General features: G+C 38.2%; 10 non-coding genes across 10 annotated transcripts; 8 read left to right on the top strand and 2 right to left on the bottom strand.

Annotated features, from left to right (window-relative positions):
* Positions 1–189: 189 nt before the first annotated feature.
* On the top strand, positions 190–406 carry LOC144511972 (small nucleolar RNA U3). Its single transcript, XR_013500936.1, has one exon. It is a non-coding gene; the product is annotated as a small nucleolar RNA U3 (small nucleolar RNA).
* A 533-nt stretch (positions 407–939) lies between these two features.
* Positions 940–1155, top strand: LOC144537796 (small nucleolar RNA U3). Its single transcript, XR_013503898.1, has one exon. It is a non-coding gene; the product is annotated as a small nucleolar RNA U3 (small nucleolar RNA).
* Positions 1156–1937: 782 nt separating this feature from the next.
* On the top strand, positions 1938–2153 carry LOC144537793 (small nucleolar RNA U3). The gene has a single exon (XR_013503897.1). It is a non-coding gene; the product is annotated as a small nucleolar RNA U3 (small nucleolar RNA).
* A 762-nt stretch (positions 2154–2915) lies between these two features.
* Positions 2916–3131, top strand: LOC144537780 (small nucleolar RNA U3). The gene has a single exon (XR_013503892.1). It is a non-coding gene; the product is annotated as a small nucleolar RNA U3 (small nucleolar RNA).
* Positions 3132–4648: 1517 nt separating this feature from the next.
* Positions 4649–4865, top strand: LOC144512097 (small nucleolar RNA U3). Its single transcript, XR_013500965.1, has one exon. It is a non-coding gene; the product is annotated as a small nucleolar RNA U3 (small nucleolar RNA).
* Positions 4866–5659: 794 nt separating this feature from the next.
* Positions 5660–5876, top strand: LOC144537784 (small nucleolar RNA U3). The gene has a single exon (XR_013503893.1). It is a non-coding gene; the product is annotated as a small nucleolar RNA U3 (small nucleolar RNA).
* Positions 5877–6636: 760 nt separating this feature from the next.
* On the top strand, positions 6637–6852 carry LOC144512108 (small nucleolar RNA U3). The gene has a single exon (XR_013500967.1). It is a non-coding gene; the product is annotated as a small nucleolar RNA U3 (small nucleolar RNA).
* A 2951-nt stretch (positions 6853–9803) lies between these two features.
* Positions 9804–10016, bottom strand: LOC144537789 (small nucleolar RNA U3). The gene has a single exon (XR_013503895.1). It is a non-coding gene; the product is annotated as a small nucleolar RNA U3 (small nucleolar RNA).
* Positions 10017–10777: 761 nt separating this feature from the next.
* Positions 10778–10993, bottom strand: LOC144511961 (small nucleolar RNA U3). Its single transcript, XR_013500933.1, has one exon. It is a non-coding gene; the product is annotated as a small nucleolar RNA U3 (small nucleolar RNA).
* A 4442-nt stretch (positions 10994–15435) lies between these two features.
* Positions 15436–15651, top strand: LOC144511965 (small nucleolar RNA U3). The gene has a single exon (XR_013500934.1). It is a non-coding gene; the product is annotated as a small nucleolar RNA U3 (small nucleolar RNA).
* Positions 15652–16876: the final 1225 nt, after the last annotated feature.

Genomic DNA, 16876 nt, shown 5'->3' with positions numbered 1-16876 from the left:
TTTGACGTCACACACAAAAACAACAATGGTGACCTCTGTTGATGCTGTACCGACGCCGATGATTAACGGAGAGAAATATAAATAAATATACATAAATAGTTGTTTTGGTCATGTGCAAAGGCAAGGAGGAACCATGAGTGAGAATGATCGTCATGTGAATGACTTCCTGTTTTCACATGCAGCGTCACTGAGACTATATTTTCAGCGATAACCTTTTGTAGTTGTTGACTTGATAAATGTGGTATCAAAAGGTTTGGTCTTGCTGCTCAGGATGATCAGTTTTGATGTTCTTTTCTGAGTGTGAAGTTGGCAGAGCGTAATGATTCACTTCGGATGTTCTCTGTCATTGATGATCATTCTTCAATTTGTTATGGAGCAATGATGAAGGAAGTATGATCAGAGTGATAGTCATAATCTGTGTTAAAATACCAGCACCAGGACCTGCGTTCTCCATTTAGTTCCCTTTCATGTATGACATGTTATGTAATTACAATAAATATCCTCATTTTTATTTTACACTGTCTTTAATGTAAACTGGGACTTTACATGTAATGCAGCCTGTCTGACTTCTTTCAGTCAGTGAGAGAAATTAGCCTTTTGTGTTGCCAGTATTTAGAACTTTGACAAAATTACTAGTAACTTTTTTTACTAACTTAATTACTTTTTCTACTTATTAATTTACTTACTCGCTGACTTACTTAATACAAGCGTTTTATTGACCCCAGTACTGCCTCTCTACCTCGTATGTGCACTCCCTGCATAACAGCTGTGTTGTAAGAGTCATGCAGTGATTGGCTGTACTATGCTGGCTCATTTACATAAATGACACATGACTGGACGAGACGCAGCAAGTGGAGGAGCTTGTTGATGGCAGGGAGGAACCATGAGTGAGAACAACCGTTCTCTAAATGGCCTCTTTTTTTCACCCCGACATTCGTTAAGACTATACTTTCAGGGATCATTTCTATAGTTTCTTACTTGAGAAATGTGTTTCTAAAGTGTTTGGTCTCGCTCACCACAATGTTGAGTCATGATGTTCTTTTCTGAACATGAAGCTGACAGAGAGTAATGATTTGCTTCATATGCTCTCTGTCTTTGATGACCGTTCTTTGCTTCTTCATGGAGCATTGAGGAAGTGAATATGATCAGAGTGGTTGTAGGTGTGTTTAAAGTAAGCTGTATCTGAACTAATTGGAAGCATTGAAGCTTTCCAATAATTTTCTAGACGGAAGTATTAATTATAGAGGCCTCATTTGATCACAATACCACCTGTTGGTTAAAGGGTGTTAAACAGGCAGATATATTAGAGATAATATATGTGATCTGTGATAATGGAGCATTGATGAGGGGAATATGATCAGAGTGGTAGCAGCAGGGTTGTAGATTACCAATAGTATGAAATCTACTTTCACTTTCTACTTTGGTCTAGTATGACGCCATGTTATTGTCGTTTAAAGTTGACATTGTACTCACTCTAAGTGCAGCAACTTTTAAAAAAAAGCAAGGGTTTAAGAAATGAAAAAATAGTTGTTGTAGGGGTCGCCATGGTTACTTGAAGGTATCTGAAATCTATCAACTGTTTACCACAATGGTAATTTGATTATATTTCTTTCTGAGTTGAAGCAGACAGTGAAGAATAATTCAGTTTATACCAAATATTCACTGCGACTGATGACTGCTCTTGGCTTTATTTTGTAACTATGAAGATTTGAATGTGATCACTGGGTTTGCAGAAATATATGGTAAATATTTTAGTATAAATTAATGCAGCTTTTATTGTAAAAAAATATTATTATAAAAAAAAATATTATCTGCTGACCACAATGATGAGTGTTAATAACACACATGACTGGACGAGTTTATTAATGGCAGAGAGGAACCCTCAGTGACAGTAAGTATCCAGTGAATGAGATGCAGTTTTCACCCTCAATCTAAACAAGACTATACTTTCAGGGATCATTTCTATAGTTTCTGACTTGAGAAATGTGTTTCTAAAGTGTTTGGTCTTGCTCACCATGATGATGAGTCATGATGTTTCTTTCTGAGCGTGAAGCTGACAGAGAGTAATGATTTACTTCATGTGCTCTCTGTTGTTGATGATTGTTCTTTGCTTCTTCATGAAGCATTGAAGAAAGGATTATGACCAGAGTGGGAGAAACACAAATACAAGGAACAGTAATATGAGTGAATGTAACAAAAATTTGTGTCAAGCTTTTTGTTAAATGTGGTTTTTGCCGGTCTTAAAATATTTGGCTTGTCGGTGGTGGACAAGGTTACTCGAGAGGGACGTACCAACCTCCAGGATCAGCACCTACTTTTCTGACTCTGTAATGTCTTATTTCTTTTGTAAAAATGGAAATGGAGTTCAGCCATAATTCATTTTTATTTGTAACATGGTTTTCCTACTGTGACATGTTAAAAAGGTGCATTGTTTGAAAGCCCATCTCTACACATCCATGTTACACTCACACAGCTGTTTTCACTTGACTAATCAGACTGTGTGGCCATTACAGGCTGGGCTTGATTGGCATGTATTCATTTAAGTTTTTTCCACTTTACTCAGGTGTGGAGGTTGAAACAGTGGCTAAAGTCTGAATGCAGCAGATTCAACCATCCTTTGGTCTGTGAATGAAGAGCTCGGTCGTTCAACTCGAGAAATGTTAAGAACCAGTTTTAATGCAAATAAATGACTGGAGCATTTATTGTAGAAAATAAGTAGGCTGAAACAGAATTATTGAGACAAACAGTGACTGATAATCTAATTCAATCTACATATTGGTCTTCTTAAAAAGCTAAATAGATTTTCTCACCTCACAGTCATCTGAAGCACGTAACGATTAGCTTCTGTACCTCTAGACCCTGAGTGACAATCACTCTGCAGTGAATGAGATGCCGTTTTCACTCCCAGTCAAACTAAGACTATACTTTCAGGGATCATTTCTATAGTTTCTGACTTGAGAAATGTGTTTCTAAAGTGTTTGGTCTCGCTCACCACGATGATGAGTTGTGATGTTCTTTTCTGAGCGTGAAGCTGACAGAGAGTAATGATTTACTTCATGTGCTCTCTGTTGTTGATGATTGTTCTTTGCTTTTTCATGGAGTGTTGAGGAAAAGAATATGATCAGAGTGGTAGTAGCACATATGTGGTAAACTAATATAAGTGAACGTAACAAAAAATTGTCAAGCTTTCTTTTTTCTTTAATGTGGTTTTTGCTAGTGATGGGTGAACAAAGCCTTGTGAAACCTCTGAAGCTTCTTCCTGATTGTATTGCAAAATGATCCAAAGCATTGAAAACACAGTGACATCTGGTGGTCAGTCAGCAGACAGCGGCTATGAACTCGACAGCCAAATGAAACTACAACGTGAACATAGGAGAGACAAAATGGACACATGAATATGGCATGACATGACTGAACTTGAATTAAATGACATGAACATGACATGACTGAATTAAAATATAAAGCCTATGTTTGAATATAACATAATATAATAATATAAATTACTGTGATCAGGATTTGAATGTAAGTATGTTTAATTAGGCTAAATATGGATTCAATAAACTGCAGAAACAATTCCATCTTCTACCGCTACGTAGAATTATGTACAGGTGTATGTCAGTAGGCTAATTTCCATTAAAAGGCTAATCAAATAAATTGCAAGCCACACTCATAAACCCCACGATGTTCCAGTGAATTCTAACGGGCCGTTGGTAAGCACGCAGCGACATGAATCCATGAATCCAGCCAACCCTTCTGGAGTTTCAGTGACGTTCGAAGCTTCGGACGTCATCAGTCACGTGCTTATTTCAATTTGATACAAGCTCCAACACTGCTTCGAACCAGTGTGCTTTGCGGGAGTGATAAAAGCTTCAGTGCCTCGGTGTCAAAGGTCCCATCACTCTGGAAAACTAATATGAGTGAATGTAACAAGAAATTGTGTCAAGCTTTCTGTTTAACGTGGTTTTTGCCGGTCTTGAAATATTTGGTTTGTCGGTGGTGGACAAGGTTACTCACGAGGGATGTACGAACCTCAAGGATCAGCACCTACTTTACTGACTCTGTAATGTCTTATTTCTTTTGTAAAAATGGAAGTGGAGTTCAGCCATAATTCATTTTTATTTGTAACATGCTTTTCCTACTGTGACATGTCAAAAAGGTGCATTGTTTGAAAGCCCATCTCTACACATCCATGTTACACTCACACAGCTGTTTTCACTTGACTAATCAGACTGTGTGGCCATTACAGGCTGGGCTTGATTGGCATGTATTCATTTAAGTTTTTTCCACTTTACTCAGGTGTGGAGGTTGAAACAGTGGCTAAAGTCTGAATGCAGCAGATTCAACCATCCTTTGGTCTGTGAATGAAGAGCTCGGTCGTTCAACTCGAGAAATGTTAAGAACCAGTTTTAATGCAAATAAATGACTGGAGCATTTATTGTAGAAAATAAGTAGGCTGAAACAGAATTATTGAGACAAACAGTGACTGATAATCTAATTCAATCTACATATTGGTCTTCTTAAAAAGCTAAATAGATTTTCTCACCTCACAGTCATCTGAAGCACGTAACGATTAGCTTCTGTACCTCTAGACCCTGAGTGACAATCACTCTGCAGTGAATGAGATGCCGTTTTCACTCTCAGTCAAACTAAGACTATACTTTCAGGGATCATTTCTATAGTTTCTGACTTGAGAAATGTGTTTCTAAAGTGTTTGGTCTCGCTCACCACGATGATGAGTTGTGATGTTCTTTTCTGAGCGTGAAGCTGACAGAGAGTAATGATTTGCTTTCATATGCTCTCTGTCATTGATGACCGTTCTTTGCTTGTTCATGGAGCATTGAGGAAGAGAATATGATCAGAGTGGTTGTTGGTATGTTTAAAGTAAAACAAACCTGAACTAAGCCCAAGCATTGAAGCTTTGCAGTACATTTTTTTCACGTGTTTTCATTTATTGAGGTTTCATTTGATCACAATACTCTCTGTTGGTCAAAGAGTGTAAAACAGGCAGACATATTACAGATGATCTGTGGTAATGGAGCATTAATGAGGGCAAGATGATCAGAGTGGTAGCAGCAGGGTTGTAGATTACCAACAGTCAGTGGTGCAAAAAGTGGGTATGCACTATATGCGGCGCATAGGGGCGCAGCACCATGGGGGGGGCGCCAAAGCGATGGTAAACAAAAAAAAAGTATTTTCAATATGTAGCTGCTGTTTCTAAATCATTTCTGCATTTTCTTCAGATGGGAAGAGTAATCAATTAGATTACTTGTAACTGAAAAAAAGTAACGCTGTTCCCATCACTGGACATGAGTGTTAATACTGCTGTCTGAGAGGGAAGCAGACATTGAATAATGATTCAGTTCATTTGTTCTGTTATTGATTATGGTTCCTATGGCGTATTTTAGTATTTGTAATCTTTGAACAAAATCCACTTTCTTTCTTTTTTCTCACTTTCTTACTTTCATACAAGTGTTTCCTCTATCTCAGTGTTTATCTCTGTATCACAGGTGTGCTGTCAGAGTCAAGCAGTGATTGGCTGTGCAATGCTGTTATTCACAAAAACACACATGACTGGACGAGTTTATTAATGGCAGAGAGGAACCCTCAGTGACAGTAAGTATCCAGTGAATGAGATGCAGTTTTCACCCTCAATCTAAACAAGACTCTACTTTCAGGGGTCATTTCTATAGTTTCTGACTTTGAGAAATGTATTTCTAAAGTGTTTGGTCTCGCTCACCACGATGATGAGTTGTGATATTCCTTTCTGAGCGTGAAGCTGACAGAGAGTAATGATTTACTTCATATGTTCTCTGTCGTTGATGATTGTTCTTTGCTTCTTCATGGAGCATTGAGGAAGAGAATATGATCAGAGTGGTAGTAGCACATATGTGGAAAACTAACATGAGTCAATGTAACAAAAAATTGTGTCAAGCTTTCTGTTAAACGTGGTTTTTGCCAGTCTTGAAATATTTGATTTGTCGGTGGTGGACAAGGTTACTCGAGAGGGACGTACCAACCTCCAGGATCAGCACCTACTTTTCTGACTCTGTAATGTCTTATTTCTTTTGTAAAAATGGAAATGGAGTTCAGCCATAATTCATTTTTATTTGTAACATGCTTTTCCTACTGTGACATGTCAAAAAGGTGCATTGTTTGAAAGCCCATCTCTACACATCCATGTTACACTCACACAGCTGTTTTCACTTGACTAATCAGACTGTGTGGCCATTACAGGCTGGGCTTGATTGGCATGTATTCATTTAAGTTTTTTCCACTTTACTCAGGTGTGGAGGTTGAAACAGTGGCTAAAGTCTGAATGCAGCAGATTCAACCATCCTTTGGTCTGTGAATGAAGAGCTCGGTCGTTCAACTCGAGAAATGTTAAGAACCAGTTTTAATGCAAATAAATGACTGGAGCATTTATTGTAGAAAATAAGTAGGCTGAAACAGAATTATTGAGACAAACAGTGACTGATAATCTAATTCAATCTACATATTGGTCTTCTTAAAAAGCTAAATAGATTTTCTCTCCTCTGAGTCATCTGAAGCGCGTAACGATTAGCTTCTGTACCTCTAGACCCTGAGTGACAATCACTCTGCAGTGAATGAGATTCCATTTTCACCCTCAGTCACACTAAGACTATACTTTCAGGGATCATTTCTATAGTTTCTGACTTGAGAAATGTGTTTCTAAAGTGTTTGGTCTCACAAACCATGATGAAGAGTAATGATATTCTTTTCTGAGCGTGAAGCTGACAGAGAGTAATGATTTATTTCATATGTTCTCTGTCATTGATGACTGTTCTTTGCTTTTTCATGGAGCATTGAGGAAAAGAATATGATCAGAGTGGTTGTTGGTATGTTTAAAGTAACTTAAACCTGAGCTAAGTGCAAGCATGGATGCTTTCCACTAAGTTTCTAGATAAAAGTATTAATTTATTGAGGCCTCATTTGATCACAATACTACCTGTTGGTCAAAGAGTGTGAAAACAGGCAGATATATTACAGATGATGTATGTGATCTGTGATAATGGAGCATTGATGAGGGGAATATGATCAGAGTGGTAGCAGCAGGGTTGTAGATTACCAATAGTATGAAATCTACTTTAACTTTCTACTTTGGTCTAGTATGACGCCATGTTATTGTCGTTCAAAGTTGACATTGTACTCACTCTAAGTGCAGCAACTTTTTAAAAAAAGCAAGGGTTTAAGAAATGAAAAAATAGTTGTTGTAGGGGTGGCCATGGTTACTTGAAGGTATCTGAAATCTATCAACTGTTTACCACAATGATAATTTGATTATATTTCTTTCTGAGTTGAAGCAGACAGTGAAGAATAATTCAGTTTATACCAAATATTCACTGCGACTGATGACTGCTCTTGGCTTTATTTTGTAACTATGAAGATTTGAATGTGATCACTGGGTTTGCAGAAATATATGGTAAATATTTTAGTATAAATTAATGCAGCTTTTATTGTAAAAAAATTATTATAAAAAAAAATATATTATCTGCTGACCACAATGAGTGTTAATACTGCTGTCTGAGAGGGAAGCAGACATTGAATAATGATTCAGTTAATTTGTTCTGTTATTGATGATGGTTCCTATGGCGTATTTTAGTATTTGTAATCTTTGAACAAAATCCACTTTCTTTCTTTTTTCCTCTATCTCAGTGTTTATCTCTGTATCACAGGTGTGCATTGGCGTAAATCTGATCTAACAGTAGGGGGGGACAATAAACATAAAATTTCTGAAGAGCAATTTTTGAAGAGGACACAAATAATACAGCCACAATTATACTCGTAGAGGACATGTGTTCACAGATGAAAGCCTTTATACCATCATTAGTGTAGCTTGGAGACTGTACCATTATCCTTCTTTTCAGCGTTTCTCTTGATTCAATAAAAAAGCTGACAAAGTTGAACGAAATATTCTTCTTTAAAATCATTAATCAAGTATTTATTTTAAGTTGTTTATAATCAAGCCACAAAAATACCTTAAAACATGTCTTATTTTGAAAAAGTGTCCCCATATAAAAGAAATACAATGCTTTTGTACACTTGTTAAATTAGCTGATCATCATGTAAATTAGTGAGCTACTAGTAAAGCTCATCTGCTCACCCTGACAGCCACACACCTCCAAAAATATGAACTGAGCTCAACACACTCACCTGAGACTCTACACCTGTCTGTCCCTGGTCTCCCTGTTCCTCAGGTCTTTCTGTCTCCTTTGCCTGTGACATAGTGACGTTAGTATTTCCATAAGCACCCATTCTTATAAAGATGTTACCAAATTGTCTTGATATGAGGACTTAATGTACTTACTTGGCGTTTTGGTGTAAGCCTACTGAAAAAGGATCTTATGTCTGTTTTTCTTTTCTCTGTCATTTTTTAACAACACAAATCCTTAACGTCAGATGTCTAAATATGAGTTAGTTTCATAGGTTCACCACACAGTCATATTATAATTATAACATTATCTTGCGTCCTCCACATAAATATTAGGTTTCTTCTGGGACAGAGGATATATATTTAACTGATCAGCCACTTAACTTTATATTGAGCAAAACACAACTGTAGATCTTCAATATTAACCCTAATATCAGTTCACACACATAACGTTAGACTTATCGCCGTGGTAACACTAGTTGTAGTGGGTGCATTTCTATCCAACAAGCTATAAGCTAGGTAACGTTACATTATATTAAACTAACACAGCGAACTTTTTTGTCATGACTAATTTATTAATTAATCAGCATCATTTCTATTTGAGAAAAGAAAAACTTAATCCGATGTTTAATGTGAATAAAATAGCATTGAACCGCCTACTTACTACATTCCTGTCACTACCGATGTGACTGTGAGTCTAGCGCAGATCCTACAGCATGCAGTGGACCAAACCACTGTGAGGGAAGGGAGGGGGGACTCAAAATGCTTTCTAAACTTAAAAAGCATTTTTGGGGGTTTGTATTGTTTTTCTGCTTACACAGATATTTTAAGTATACATCATTACGTTATTTACAATACACAGCATTGTTTTAATGATATTTCTAGGGGGGGACAACCCTTAGATGGGGGGGGGGGGTCCTGACCCCCACTGACCCCCCTGGGATTTACGCTCTTGATCCCACATACCCCCTGGCCATAGTTAAACAAGCACACCCAACGTGCCATATTTTCCCAAGCACATTCTCCCCAATACCCAATAACACAATACACAAATTCATCAATCTTTATTTGTCAAAAGAATGATATCCCATTCTTAATATACATCTGCACTGTGTGTGTGTGTGTGTGTGTGTGTGTGTGTGTGTGTGTGTGTGTGTGTGTGTGTGTCACTAGTCTAAAAGCCTCCTGTCCACTATCTTGCCAGGATAATTTAGATGCAGCCTTGGCACTTCACCAGGCGAGGTCGCTGTTACTGAAGCTTCTCGTAATGAATCCATTTTCTAAACAATTCTTCTAAGTGTTTCAGTGCTTCAGCAAAGCTTCATTTGCCCATCACTAGTAGAGATGGACTTTCAAACAATGCACCTTTTTAACATGTCACAGTAGGAAAAGCATGTTACAAATAAAAATGAATTATGGCTGAACTCCATTTCCATTTTTATAAAAGAAATAAGACATTACAGAGTCAGGAAAGTAGGTGCTGATCCCTGAGGTTGGTACGTCCCTCTCGAGTAACCTTGTCCACCACCGACAAGCCAAATATTTTAAGACTGGCAAAAACCATGTTAAACAGAAAGCTTGACATAATTTTCTGTTTCATTCACTCATATTAGTTTTCCATATATGTGCTACTACTATTCTGATCATATTCCCTTCCTCAATGCTTCATGAAGAAGCAAAGAACAGTCATCAATGACAGAGAGCATATGAAGAAAATCATTACTCTCTGTCAGCTTCACGCTCAGAAAGAAATATGACTCATTATCATGGTTAGCGAGACCAAACACTTTAGAAACACATTTCTCAAGTCAGAAACTATAGAAATGATCCCTGAAAGTATAGTCTTAGTTTGACTGGGAGTGAAAACGGCATCTCATTCACTGCAGAGTGATTGTCACTCAGGGTCTAGAGGTACAGAAGCTAATCGTTACGTGCTTCAGATGACTGTGAGGTGAGAAAATCTATTTAGATTTTTAAGAAGACCAATATGTAGATTGAATTAGATTATCAGTCACTGTTTGTCTCAATAATTCTGTTTCAGCCTACTTATTTTCTACAATAAATGCTCCAGTCATTTATTTGCATTAAAACTGGTTCTTAACATTTCTCGAGTTGAACGACCGAGCTCTTCATTCACAGACCAAAGGATGGTTGAATCTGCTGCATTCAGACTTTAGCCACTGTTTCAACCTCCACACCTGAGTAAAGTGGAAAAAACTTAAATGAATACATGCCAATCAAGCCCAGCCTGTAATGGCCACACAGTCTGATTAGTCAAGTGAAAACAGCTGTGTGAGTGTAACATGGATGTGTAGAGATGGGCTTTCAAACAATGCACCTTTCTGACATGTCACAGTAGGAAAAGCATGTTACAAATAAAAATGAATTATGGCTAAACTCCATTTCCATTTTTACAAAAGAAATGTTCACATTACAGAGTCAGGAAAGTAGGTGCTGATCCTTGAGGTTGGTACATCCCTCTCGAATAACCTTGTCCACCACCGACAAGCCAAATATTTCAAGACCAGCAAAAACCATGTTAAACAGAAAGCTTGACACAATTTTTTGTTACATTCACTCATAATAGTTTTCCACAGATGTGCTACTACCACTCTGATCATATTTCCTTCCTCAATGCTCCATGAAAAAGTGAAGAACAATCATCAACGACAGAGAACATATGAAATAAATCATTACTCTCTGTCAGCTTCACACTCAGAAAGGAATATCACAACTCATCATCGTGGTGAGCGAGACCAAACACTTTACAAACACATTTCTCAAGTCAAGAACTATAGAATTAATTCCTGAAAGTATAGTCTTGTTTAGATTGAGGGTGAAAACTGCATCTCATTCACTGGATACTTACTGTCACTGAGGGTTCCTCTCTGCCATTAATAAACTCGTCCAGTCATGTGTGTTTTTGTGAATAACACCATTGCACAGCCAATCACTGCTTGACTCTGACAACACACCTGCAAGGGCGTAAATCCCAGGGGGGTCGGGTGGTTCAGGACCCCCCCCCCCATCTAAGGGTTGTCCCCCCTTAGAAATATCATTAAAACAATGCTGTGTATTGTAAATAACGTAATGATGTATACTTAAAATATCTGTGTAAGCAGAAAAACAATACAAACCCCCAAAAATGCTTTTTAAGTTTAGAAACATTTTGAGTCCCCCCTCCCTTGCCTCACAGTGGTTTGGTCCACTGCATGCTGTAGGATCTGCGCTAGACTCACAGTCACATCGGTAGTGACCATTGACATATATACAATGGACCAACAGATCCTGTTGCTCTGGACGGAGACCAGTGAAGGCCATTAGAAGCACTTTTCCGGTGATGGCTAGCGTTACTGCGCAGCCTCCAACTGAGAGAGACGATGTAAATGTGCCGTGAGCAACGTGTCTGAAAGTTGTAAGTCTTTTGGTAGCTGTGCCAAGAGAAATCTCAATCATTCCGAAAATTGCAGAGACGGAGAGCGTAGGTATATGTAAGGAGGTAACATAGACACAGGCTAATTATTGCTAACTAAAATGCTAGTTAACGTCAGTAATTACAGTTAAACAGCTAATGTGAGGCGAAACTGCCTGCGCACTTCTCCTGTACTATACGGTAATTCCTCTACTATGCGACAGTAAGTCGCGTGGTTATGACACACTCGTTAGCCTATTTTTACAAAAACGTCTGCTACGGAGCCATAACGTGAGGTACAAGGTAATGGAGCCTTTTATACATTGTTGTGTTTCTTTAGAAATAAACAATGGACAAATAGAGTCTTTAAACGCTTCAGATGTAAAGTTATTCGCTGTCAAAGTGGCGCCAAAATGAATGGCAGTCAATGGAATGCTAACGGGAGGTGATGGTTTATTAGCATCAAACTGGCGCCATAGCAGGTTCGCTGTCTGAGGAGAAGCTTACCCCCTTGGTAGTGACAGGAATGTAGTAAGTAGGCGGTTCAAGGCTATTTTATTCACATTAAACATCGGATTAAGTTGTTCTTTTCTCAAATAGAAATGATGCTGAGTAATTAACGAATTAGTCATGACAAAAAGTTTGTTATGTTAGTTTAATATAATGTAACGTTACCTAGCTTATAGCTTGTTGGATAGAAATGCACCCACTACAACTAACGTTACCACGGCGATAAGTCTAACGTTATGTGTGTGAACTGATATTAGGGTTAATATTGAAGATCTACAGTTGTGTTTTGCTCAATATGAAGTTAAGTGGCTGATCAGTTAAATATATATCCTCTGTCCCAGAAGAAACCTAATATTTATGTGGAGGACGCAAGATAATGTTATAATTATAATATGACTGTGTGGTGAACCTATGAACCTAACTCATATTTAGACATCTGACGTTAAAGATTTGTGTTGTTGTTAAAAATGACAGAGAAAAGAAAAACAGACATAAGATCCTTTTTCAGTAGGCTTACACCAAAACGCCAAGTAAGTACATTAAGTCCTCATATCAAGACAATTTGGTAACATCTTTATAAGAATGGGTGCTTATGGAAATACTAACGTCACTATGTCACAGGCAAAGGAGACAGAAAGACCTGAGGAACAGGGAGACCAGGGACAGACAGGTGTAGAGTCTCAGGTAAGTGTGTTGAGCTCAGTTCATATTTTTGGAGGTGTGTGGCTGTCAGGGTGAGCAGATGAGCTTTACCAGTGGCTCACTAATTTACATTATGATCAGCTAATTTAACAAGTGTACAAAAGCACTGTATTTCTTTTATATGGGGACACTTTTTCAAAATAAGTCATTATGTTTTAAGGTATTTTTGTGGCTTGATTATAAACAACTTAAAAATAAATACATGATTTTAAAGAAGAATATTTCGTTCAAATTAGTCATCTTTTTAACTGAATCAAGAGAAACGCTGAAAAGAAGGATAATGGTACAGTCTCCATGCTACACTAATGATGGTATAAAGGCTTTCATCTGTGAACACATGTCCTCTACGAGTATAATTGTGGCTGTATTATTTGTGTCCTCTTCAAAAATTGCTCTTCAGAAATTTTATGTTTATTGTCCCCCCCGCCCCCTACTGTTAGATCAGATTTACGCCCATGTGTGGGATAGGGAACACTCAAAGATTTTTGTTAAGGAACTTTATTTTTTCCACACTTTCTGGACTGAGCCGCTTTCTTTTTCTGCTCACAACCTCTCCACATTTAGAGAAAATTCGTTCAGAGGGAACGGATGACGCCGGCTGACGCTTTTATCCAAAGCGACCATGCATACATAGCATACCTTATCAGGAGCGATCAGAATAGTTTTCCCACATCAGAACGACCTCTCTTCCTATAGATGCTTCCATAGTAGGTTAATGAAAATAAATCGATACAAACAAACTAATGCTTGTCACTGTAGAGGCTACTATGAACCAAACGCACGTTGCAGTGAGCAAAGAGAAAACGAAGCAAGATCAATTTAAAAATAGTATTATTTTACTACGCTACTAGGAAAAATCATGCCATAATTAATGTGAAATGTAAAATCTCAAATTGAAAAAAGAAATCATTTTATTTTAGCCTTTCCCCTTTTATAATTTTCAATTTGACATTTCATCTTTTGAATTTTATGTTTTACATTTGACATTGGCATTTTAAGATTCACCTTTTACATTTCGATTTAACATTAAGCTTTTCATTTAGAAGTGACAGGTGTCAATTTAAATGAGGAGGCGTGGCCCAACGGCTGGTGGGAGGGTCTGAAACCACTTCCAGCTGACAGCGGTTGCTGTGAGTATTACTGGCCGATGGTAAGCAAGCGATCCCGGCCACCGCAAGCTGGCTGTCACCTAAGACTGGAGCTTCCAAGTCCGACAACATATCGGAGCAAATGTGCAATTGGCCATACATTTTTGTAAAACTGCCCATATTCAAACTGTACACAATTAATTTCTTGCATAAAACTCAGAAATGAATTTAGTGGTGAAATAGCAGACGAAAAAAACAATCAATTCTAGAATCTCGCGGCTCTGTTGCGGCTCATAGAGATTCGGCGTGTCCCCTTTTTTTCGTCTAGCCATCACACATCCAGGTAGCGATGTGGCCCGGGAGGGAGGAAGCCGGTTCAGCCTGCTGGAGAAGCCGCTACAGTGCGTAGCGATGTGCCCCGGCCCCGGGCAAAGGAAGGGAGGAAGGGAGGGAGGAAGCCGGTTCAGCCTGCTGGAGAAGCCGCTACAGCGCCTGTCTCCTTACCTTGCCCAGGGCTGGGGCACGTCGCTATGCGCTGTAGCGGCGATGATGCCGAATCTCTAGATGTGCCGCAGCTGAGCCTCGCATGATTGAACCGTGCTTATAGTTTGATAAAGTTGTGGGGAAATGAGAAATAGCAGACGGAAATTGTAAAAGGTTTCCAGTTGTTGCCTGTTGCTACTATGGCAAACTCCCGATCTAGATTCTAGAATTGATTGCTTTTCTGTCTGCTATTTCGCCACTAAATTCATTTCTGAGACTGTTTAATGCGAGAAATTAACTGTGTACAATTTGAAGACCCTCCCACCAGCCGTTGGGCCACGCCTCCTCATTTAAATTGACACCTGTCACTTCTAAATGAAAAGCTTAATGTTAAATCGAAATGTAAAAGGTGAATCTTAAAATGCCAATGTCAAATGTAAAACATAAAATTCAAAATATAAAATGTCAAATTGAAAATTGAAAATTATAAAAGGGAAAGGCTAAAATAAAATGATTTCTTTTTTTCTATTTGAGATTTTAATTGAAGTATTTCCATTTAAGCTTTTACATTTCACATTAATTATGGCATGATTTTTCCTAGTAGCGTAGTAAAATAATACTATTTTCAAATTGATCTTGCTTCATTTTCTCTTTGGACTTTCAATTTGAATTATGAATAAATATATCCTCCATAGTATCGAAGCTTCAGTGTCAGAGTGCCATCACTACTTTACAGTGTACTTCATCACTAGGATCAGTTCACTAAAAAGATTTGTTCTAAAGATGAGTTCTCCGAGTCATTCAGAGCTTGACCGGAGCTCCGACTGTAGTAGTCCCACTCACTAAACTGAAACACGTCTTAACGTTCAGTTAAGCTCAATAGTGACCATTAAATTAACAGTTTTATTAACAGTTTAGACTTAAGTTTTATTGACATGGTTTTGTTACGGTTATACTTTGTTTACTACTCAATAGCCGGTCGTTTTGGTCATGTGTGACGGGCAAGGACGAACCATGAGTGAGAATGATCGTCCTGTGAATGACTTCCTGTTTTCACCCTCAGCTTTGTTAAGACTATACTTTGAGGGATCATTTATTTACTTCTTGACTTGAGAAATATGTTTCCAAAGTGTTTAGTCTTGCTAACCACAATGGTGAGGAGTGATATTCCTTTGTGACAGTAACTCTGATGGAGAGTAATGATTAACTTCACATTCTCTTTGTCATTGATGATTGTTTTTAGCATCTTTGTGGAGAATTGAGGAAGGCAATATGATGAGAGTGGGAGCTGCCAGTATTTGGAGAACTAAGATCATTGAGGATAATACAAAATCACATCAAGCATTCTATTTAATCGAAGTTATTTCCAAATTTGAAAGATTTGGCTGGTCAGGGGTGGACAAGGTTAGTAAAGAATGATTTCCCAACTTTTAGGATGAGCAGCTATTTTCCTGACTTTGTAATATCCTTTTTTGTTTTGTAAAAGTTATAGAAAATAAGAATGATAATAATAAAGAATTGGTACTTTACTAAATATTTAATATGGGTACTACTTGTGTATTTTGTAGACATAATTAAATACAACCATAGTGTTGTAGTCCTGGAAGTTATGAAACTGAGGCTAAAGCCTACTGTCAATCTGCTACGGATCTATAACGTAGAAGATTCCCTGTGGAGTGTTTGACCTTGTGTAGTGCTGTGGAGCTGTTTTTATAGGCTACATGTGCCAATGGTTTCACACTATTCTACTGATCTACAGGTGGGATCCGTGTAACGCTTATCAGTTCAATTTTCTAAGCACAAACGGACTTTTGGAAAAACAGAAAAATGGGTTCACATGTGTTTGAATTTTTTTCCGCCTTGACAAATTAAAAAATTGCTTTTTAACCTGTCTTTCCAATTTTCTGTTTTTATTCAGAGGATCAGAAATGTAGAAAACAAAATTGCGTCTGGGCTATTCAATACTGCAATGATATTCTCTCCCTCTTTCTGCCTAGCTCCGCCCCGCCCCGCCCCCCACTCGAGCACAGCAGCCAGACCTAAAGACAGAATGAGAATGGACGACGTGTTGGAAGTCGAATATACAATAACATTCAACGTTCACCGAGAGGTGAAACGCTTGTCAATATCCAGCACATACTTGAATCAAGATCGCCTAGTGTCTATATTTAAAGTGTCATCCTCTGCCCATACACAGGACCACTCAGAGGCGGAGTGGCAATCGGGAGAGTCGGGACTTTTCCTGGTGGGCCAGTAGTGTTTTCCGGTACTGCTCGGTCTGATACAAGTTATAGCCTACATTGCAAGTCCTTAGCAACACCATCTACTTCCCGCGCTGGTCAAACTGTGCAGCCTCTGCTCAACCCGTGCGGCAGGCCGCAACAGCCTCTTATTTCAATAATGTCTAATGGTGGACCTTGGGTTCTGGAATTAAATTTCCTATTCATTTCTCCCATTGACATCTGGGAAAATCCGTATATAAAGAATTTTAGTCCATGCTAACGAGGTGGG

Source organism: Sander vitreus, chromosome 2 (assembly GCF_031162955.1).
Source record: "Sander vitreus isolate 19-12246 chromosome 2, sanVit1, whole genome shotgun sequence".
In the NCBI taxonomy this organism is placed as follows: domain Eukaryota; kingdom Metazoa; phylum Chordata; class Actinopteri; order Perciformes; family Percidae; genus Sander; species Sander vitreus.
This window is presented reverse-complemented; position numbering and strand designations above follow the sequence as displayed.